Raw genomic sequence first — 8,171 nt, 5'->3', positions numbered from 1 at the left:
TTCCGCGACGTCTGTTCTTTTGTTTTTGATGCGTTACTACAGGGGTCTTCAACCGGAGGTCCGGGACCCCTCAGAGTTACTACAGTGGGTCCGCCAAATCTTTGTGTGATAGGATTTTTTTTTTTACATTAACCACTTGAACCCTAGCATCCCTCTTCTGAGGAAAACTTTAGCCAAAAATAGCAAATCTACAAGCTCAGAACGCCTCGCACTGCGAGGCGTTCTGAGCTTGTAGATCTGCTATTTTTGGCAAAGAGGTATAGGTGTTGAGGGGGAAAAAAGCAAAAAAAAAATATATATATATATAGAGGGGGTCCCTGCTTCATCTCTCTCTCAGCTAGGGGGTCCCTGGCCTGAAAACGTTGAAGACCCCTGCGCTACTACATTATTTACCGGTAAAAAAATCACATCGGACTCTGAGAAAGGCAAGCGCGTTTCAGAGTTCACCACATGAATCCTGGTGTCCCTATTATTATTCATGATTCATGATTTGTCCTATAAGCTTGCAGATTGGCTATTTTCAAATAGCCAAAGTATAACATAGGATAAGGTTGAGATAACACTAACGATTAAAGGAAACTGAACGTATCCCATAGTCATCTTTTTTTTTCACCTAACTACGTCTTTATCAAGTGATAAAAAACACAACTATCTCAGGTTTCTCTTAATGTGCTCCCAAAAACCACACACTCCCACCACCAAGTTTTCCCCCAATGTGCGTTGTTGATATCACGGGTCTATAATAAACCATGTTTCCGTCAGCAAAGCATACCGACTTTATCGCTCCTCTAAATGATTTCATTACCAAACACGTTAATCTCGGTTTGGGGGTCAGCAGCGCTTCAAGAGCCGCAGAACCTGCTCTCTCTCCTCCCTGCTCCAGAACACTGTCATTATCAGCAGTGTATAAAAACAGCCGCGGAGACAAAGGGAGGTCTGTGCATCAAACACAAGCTTCTGACGGGAAAGTCGGGAAATGGGACGAAGAATGAGTTTGTTATCTGGCAGGGCTCAAAGATAGTTTGAGGGGATGGGAGAGAAAAAAAAGCCAAGGGGAAAAGCTAGCAAGCAAAACATGGCCTCCAAGTTGGCGGCCACTTTGGCCCACCCAGCGTTATCCATCGCTGTAGTTATGTCATGGTGAAGGTCGGCCCAGCGCAGCAAAACATCGCAGGATGCTGCGGTGTGTGGCCTAAACGACTCGCATCCACTTGAGAAATGAATCTCTGGAAACAAAGAGTATGGGTCCCGACATGGAAAACTGTCTCAGAAGTTCTTTTTTTTTTGTGGGGAAAAGCCCATTTGAATCGAGGAGTGACCATCGACTGGTTCTTCTTGGTAGCAGTCATGGAAGCTATTTTTATTATTATTTTCCCTTTTGTTGTTTCGTCTTAAACCACATTTAGACCCTCTATACTTTGTAAAAAACTATTATTTTCCCTTTTGTTGTTTCGTCTTAAACCACATTCAGACCCTCTATACTTGGTAAAAAAACTGACCTGAGTTGGCACTGTACTTGGTGCGCTCTTTTTTCCCCCTCTATTTTCTGCGAATGTGCATATAGTGGTTAACCACACGAACCCCAGCGTCCCTATTCTGCGGCAAACATTTGGCGAAAATAGCTATCTTGGAAGAAGAAGCGATTTGGCGTTGAGGGGGGGAAAAAAACAGGGGGCCTATTATAGAGCCCTGGGGGAACCCCGGTTCGACGAAGTACACAGGGTCTTAAGTGGTTAAGCGTGTGTGTGTGTGTGTGTGTGTGTGTGTGTGTGTGTGTGTGTGTGTGTGTGTGTGTGTGTATGTTCGTGCTATTGGTTGCACGAAAGTGTCATTAGTTTCTCTGAAAAATGACTTTTCTGTTTTTTTCCTATAAACCGTTCACGTCTGCCTTTGTTTGGGGCGTACATAACGTTGTTGAAATAAAAACCCACAAAAGAGTTATGCTTGTTGTTGTGTGTGTGTCCTCTTGTGTTTAAAAAACAACTGTGATTCGGTTGGTGTTTTCCACAGTGATTTATACGTTGTTTAATAGGTGTTTTTTAAAGAGGAACCACAAATGTTGGCCTGTTTCCTCTTTTAGATGTGATGTGGGCCTTTTATTCACTCTAATTATCAGCCAGGAAATTGACACCAAACGCACCAAAGTCAACCAGACGAGACCCCCGCATCTGCTGAACAGAAGCTCTCTGAGTGTGTGTGTGCGTGTGCGTGCGGGTGTGTGTGTGTATGTGTGTGTGTGTGTGCGACCGTGCGTGCGTCCATGTGTGTGTCTACTTGTATCACTATACTTGTGAGGGACCAAATGTCTCCTCAAGTATAGTAGAATTTGAGAAATAGATTATGTGAGGACAAATGTCCTGGTCCTGACAAGAGAAATGCTTGTTTTAATGGCTACAACATATTTTTAGAGTAAGGCTAATGATAAGAAAAAGATTCAAATTGGGGTTAGGTTTAGGATTATTAGTTATTTAGGGTTTGGAGTTTCAGTTATGCCTGATTCATACTGACAGGGGCGCCGATTTATGTGCGCGCTACAGGGGGGGGGGCGCAACCAGGGACGCATGCATGCAGCGCGCACTGCATGGGCAAGCATGCATGCGTCCCTGTTCTTTTTCCGGGTTTGTTACTTTTTTTTTTGTTTTTGTTACTTTAACCCATTAAGACCTGGAACGCATCTGTGTCACTATTTCTTTGGCTATTCAAAAATAGCAGATATACAAGCTCATAGCGCGGCACCGAGTGCAGCGCTATGAGCTTGTAGATCTGCTATTTTTGAAACATTTTTTTTTCAAAAAACTGTTGGGATTTAGAAAACATCTTTAAGAATTGCCTCAAGTCTTAAAGGGTTAATTCCGTTAATTCAGTTAATTTGGTACAAAAAATGTACTCCATGAAGTGTAGATGTCGAAGGTTTTTTCTTGAAATTTTTTTTGTGATGGGTGCTGGTCATTTCTCCTGGGGGGGGGGCTTTAGCTCAGAGGCACCCACAGTATCGGCGCCCTTGCATACTGATGCTGGTGTCACGCATAAAATAGATGTACAAGCTCAAAAGGGGTGTGCTGCACTGCGTTGTGAGCTTGTAGATCGGCCTAAAATACGGATGTCCTCACAAGTATAGTATAGTACGTGTGTGTGTGTGTGTGTGTGTGTGTGTGTGTGTGTGTGTGTGTGTGTGTGTTTGTGTGTGTGAGAGAGAGAAGTGCCTGTGATGTGTGTGAGCAGCTCTGCGGTCACTCTGGAGGTTTGAGTCCCAGCGTAGCCGAAACAAATGAAACTCATTACAGCATTTACGAGCTCAGAGAGGGAGCGCCGATTGAAATCCTAGCTCGTAATAAACGCCGGGGGTACAAGGTACCGGCTGCAGAACTGTAAACATGGAGAGACGTGAGACGCTTGTGTGTTTATATAGTCTCTCTCTCTCTCTCTCTCCCTCTCTCTCGCTCTCAGCTCTCTCTCCTTGCTTTCTCTCTTTCTAATTCTTACCTGCAGTGGTGGAAAGTAACCAAGTATATTTACTCCAGTACAATTTTGAGGTACTTTTACTTTACTTCAGTATTTCCACTTTGCACATTTAGATTATTAATACATGAACCAACTAAGCCCCATGTTATACTTGGGATATTGCTATTGGAAAATAGCAGATCTACACAGTGTAAAATGAGTTGAGAAACACATGGGAAAGTGTTTGCATCTCATTATAGAGAAGGCTCCAGTGTTGTTTCAGGAAGCCACAGCTTGTCTAGTGCGTCCAAGTGTCCCTGAACATGTCACTTAAGCCCCGACAGCTCCAACCCAGAGTGCCCGTCATGGCCATCTGAGCGGCCTTCCACCTGGGTGAAGCTGAAACCGAATTCCCCCTCACAAGCTCCCATCCCATCCATCCCTTTCTAAAGTGTCCTTGGGCAAGGCACTGGAGCCCAACCTTTGCGCAATCACTTTGGACGCATGCCCTGAAACCTAACACGACCCAAAACCTGAATAATGAATCTCAGTTGTTGGTGTTTCAGTTGAATGTTTGGCTCAGAGACACAAGGTCCTGCTTAAGCACTTAAGCCCTATTCGTGACGCGTTGTTGGGGTTTGTAGATCTGCTGTTTTCACACATTTTGAAATGTGCACAAAACAGGGATGTCAGGTGTAAAGTAACAAGGTACATTTACTCAAGTACTGAACTTTTACGGTACTGGAATTTTCTGTACTTTTTCTTCTACTCCACTACATCTCAGAGGCAAATATTGTGCTTTTACTCCACCATAATTATTTGAAAACTTTAGTTACTAGTTACTTTGTAGATTTTGATTTACAAAACATACATTAACCACTTCAGCCCAATATATATTTTGGCCATTTGAAAATAGACGATCTACAAGCTCACAATACGTCGCATCGCGACGCATTGTGAGCTTGTAGATCTGCTATTTTCTTGCTATCTGCTACTGATCTGTACTGATCTGCTACTGTAGATCTGCTACTTTTACTCAAGTGCATTTTTAATTGTGGACTTTTACTTGTAACAGAGTATTTCCGCATTGCAGTATTGATACTTTTACTTATAAAAAAAAAGAGTATTTTTTCCTCCACTATTAAAGTTGATTAAACCCAACTGATACTTTGTCGTACATGGCTTTGTGTTTTTCACTCGATAATCAGATAATATCCGCAACAAGCCATGTGGAAGAGAAGCACAATCCAGAGATTCCAACGGGATGGTTTCAAACCCTCCCTGCCGGGGGCTTCCACACTCTTATAAAGCCCTGAGAAGGGGGGAGAAGGAGAGAAAGACAGATAAGAGAGAGCGAGAGGGAGGTAGGCAGGGGTGGAAGTAGTACCGTTATGTTTTAACTTAGGTAAAAGTAGCAAATACCACAATATAAAAATGCTATTTTGCATGTACAAGTTCTGTAATGCATCCAGATATAATTAAAGTAGGCTACCAAAGTAAAAGTACTCACATTTTTCTAAATTTGCTAAATATTTTCGCATCGCATCACAACGTGTTATGAACTATTATTTGGGACCTGTATTTGGCCTCGAATACAAAGACAGGTCCCAGTAGTAGGCTATTATAAATGGTGCATTTATATAGCGCTTTTATCCAAAGCGCTTTACATAGATTGTGCATTACATTCACCCATTCACACACACATTCATACACCGATGGTGGAGGAAACCATGCAAGGCCTCAACCTGCTCATCGGGAGCAATTAGGGGTTCAGCGTCTTGCTCAAGGACACTTCGACACTAACTCTGGGGGAGCCCGGGTTTGAACCTTAACCTCTTAAATTCCTATATACTTTGTTGACCGAGGTCCCCTCTTTTTTTCCCCTCGACATCAAATCTTTTGCAAAGTGTCACAATGCGATGCTTTGTGAGCTTGTAGATCTGCTATTTTTGCAGAATGTTCGCCTAATACCTTTTATGACATGCCCATAACAGAGACGTTTAGAGTTCAAGTAGTTAAGAGTCCATTGTTGCACTTACAGAGTTCAATTTTCTCGATTTCTATATCAAGACCTATGTGCAATTTTGAAGTGGATTCATAACTGAATCCCATCCTATCGGTATGCAACTCGATGCGCCATCGGACCTCAACCCCGCTTCAGACGCCGCCTTAAAACATTGAGGTTCAACATATCCGTGGTCTGCAGAAATGTACTCTAGTGCTTTGATTCTCTGGCAAAGGGTCGTTCCACTGGGATTTCCTGACCGTGTGGTGATGGAGTTGGCTGAGAACAAGGCACGTGCTGCTGACTGGCATCACCCTTGTTGATGCACGGCCATGCCGTGAACCCTCGAAGGTCACTTTTTTTCTGCTCTGTTATGCTTTCACACCCAGATAAACCTCCACTGTTTCCTCAGCAGAGAATTCTGCCACAGAATTCTCTGCTGCCAAGAAAATTATTGGCAGCCGGAGTTCTGTCCATCTTAACATGTTGAGTTCTGCTTCCTTCCACAGCGCGGCGACACGGTATAACTGTCAGGGCGAGGTTACACTTAAGCATGTGCTGATTGGTCAGCTTCTGTATCCCGGCTTATCACCCTTTCTGCCCTTTGTGTCACTCATCTCACCCAGGACAAATGACCGGGGCTGACATCATATGGAAGAGCCAAACATGAACGCGTTTAGCTCTACATTCATAACAGTCATTCTAAACCATAGTTGTGAAACCACACAATGATAATTGGACCACGTTTAAGCCCCTGGAGGTTGGAATTCCCCAAATTCTCACATTTCTTCCCGGATTACCTTGATTTCACATACTGTATGTAAATAAACTATGTTATTATGAAGCCTCTCCCATACTGTGGTCGTGTGTTAGTGTGACGCAATGTGTGAGACACATTAGACACGGTGACATCTTAACAATGACAACATTTTAACCCTTTAAGACCGGGAACGCATCAGTGTCATTTTAAGATTTCTTTGGATATTCAAAAATTGCTATGTTTGAAAAACCGTGAAAAGTTTTGCAAATCTTGCAAGATCTTTTTAAGTGAACATTTTTAACTCATGTTACAACTTCTGGTGGGGTCCCTGGAACAACATTTTTGAGATGGGGGGGGTCCACGGCCAAATACATATCATTTTGGGTGGTCCTTGACATGAAAAAGTTTGAGAACCACTGATATCATAACATAAGTTTTTTCAACAAAAAAAACAAACTGTTAGGATTTAGAAGACATTAGAAGCAGACGATTTGAGTTACAAATGTTCGCTTTAAAAAATAAATATATTCAGAAAGATTTGCAAAAAAAATAGCAGATGTACAAGCTCGTAGCACGGCACTCGGTGCCGTGCTATGAGCTTGTAGATCTGCTATTTTTGAATAGCCAAATAAATCTTAACAATGACACAGATTGTTTCCCGGTCTAAGTGGGTTAAGAGACCACGTTAAACTTTCAGCCGAAGCAAGAAAGGGAACACTTTTACATTGTCGTAAACACAGTCAGCCACACGTAATGGCCCCGGCGTCCTTTGTCTTTTATAGTGTGGATACTGAGATCATGTTCTATTGTCATCCTCGACGGGACAAAAACAGCCCTAGATGCTCTGGGAGAGGAATTAGGGCCCTGTCAGGACAGTTTAGGATTGAATAGCACATTGCTGTGGTGGGACAAAATAACTAGTTCATATCTGGCAAAAAGTGCATTTTTCAAGGATTTAGGAAAGGAATGCCGATCGTCTCGCTCAGTGGTTCTCAGTGTTTTTTTGACCACTAGCATATTTTGAAACAATCCTCGAGGGCCACCCCACCCCACCCCACCCCACCTCCCCACAACAGTCTAAAGTACATACAGAATATTTAGTGTCAATAAGAAGGCTATACCGCAGACATTTCTATGTTATTTAATCCATCAAGACCGGGAACGCATCTCTGTGTCATTTTATGATTTCTTTGGCTATTCCAAAAATAGCAGATCTACAAGCTCATAGCGCGGCACTGAGTGCGGCGCTATGAGCTTGTAGATCTGCTATTTTTTTGAAAAATTGTAAAAATGTATAGATATTTTTTTAAAGCGAACATTTGTAACTCAAATCTTTGCTTCTGGGGGGGTCCCTGCAACAAAATATTTTGAGATGGGGGTCGGCGGCCAAATACATATCATTTGGGGGGTCCTTGACATGAAAAGGTTTGAGCACCACTGATATTATAGCAACATTTTTTTTTTTAATTCTTAGGATTTAGAAGACATTTGTAGAATCTCAGGTCTCAGGTCTTAATGGCTTAATTTTGTATTGATATGTAACATTGCACAATACGTCCCAATGAAGTATATCAAGCCCTTAACAGTCATTATTTAATTTCAAGCTATTTTTCTGACATTACTCCTATTCAAGTTCAACATTTTATGAAATAATATTACAATATAGGTACAATATATGGTTTTTCAAACATTTTCAAACACTTTCCTGAGGACCGCCTGTAAGGCCGTGGAACACTAGTGGTCCGTGGAACACTAGGGGTCCGTGGAACACTATGGGTCCGTGGAACACTAGTGGTCCGTGGAACACTAGGGGTCCGTGGGACACTAGTGGTCCGTGGAACACTAGCGGTCCGTGGAACACTAGCGGTCCGTGGACCACCGGTTGAGCCACTAGTGTTCTAACTGACGGCCGTGTTGTTTTGAATGTTGGGGTTGTGTTAACCAGAGGCCGGGGCCCCCGGCGGC

The sequence above is a fragment of the Gymnoscopelus microlampas genome (assembly GCF_963454915.1).
Source record: "Gymnoscopelus microlampas genome assembly, chromosome: 19".
In the NCBI taxonomy this organism is placed as follows: Eukaryota; Metazoa; Chordata; class Actinopteri; order Myctophiformes; family Myctophidae; genus Gymnoscopelus; species Gymnoscopelus microlampas.
This window is presented reverse-complemented; position numbering follows the sequence as displayed.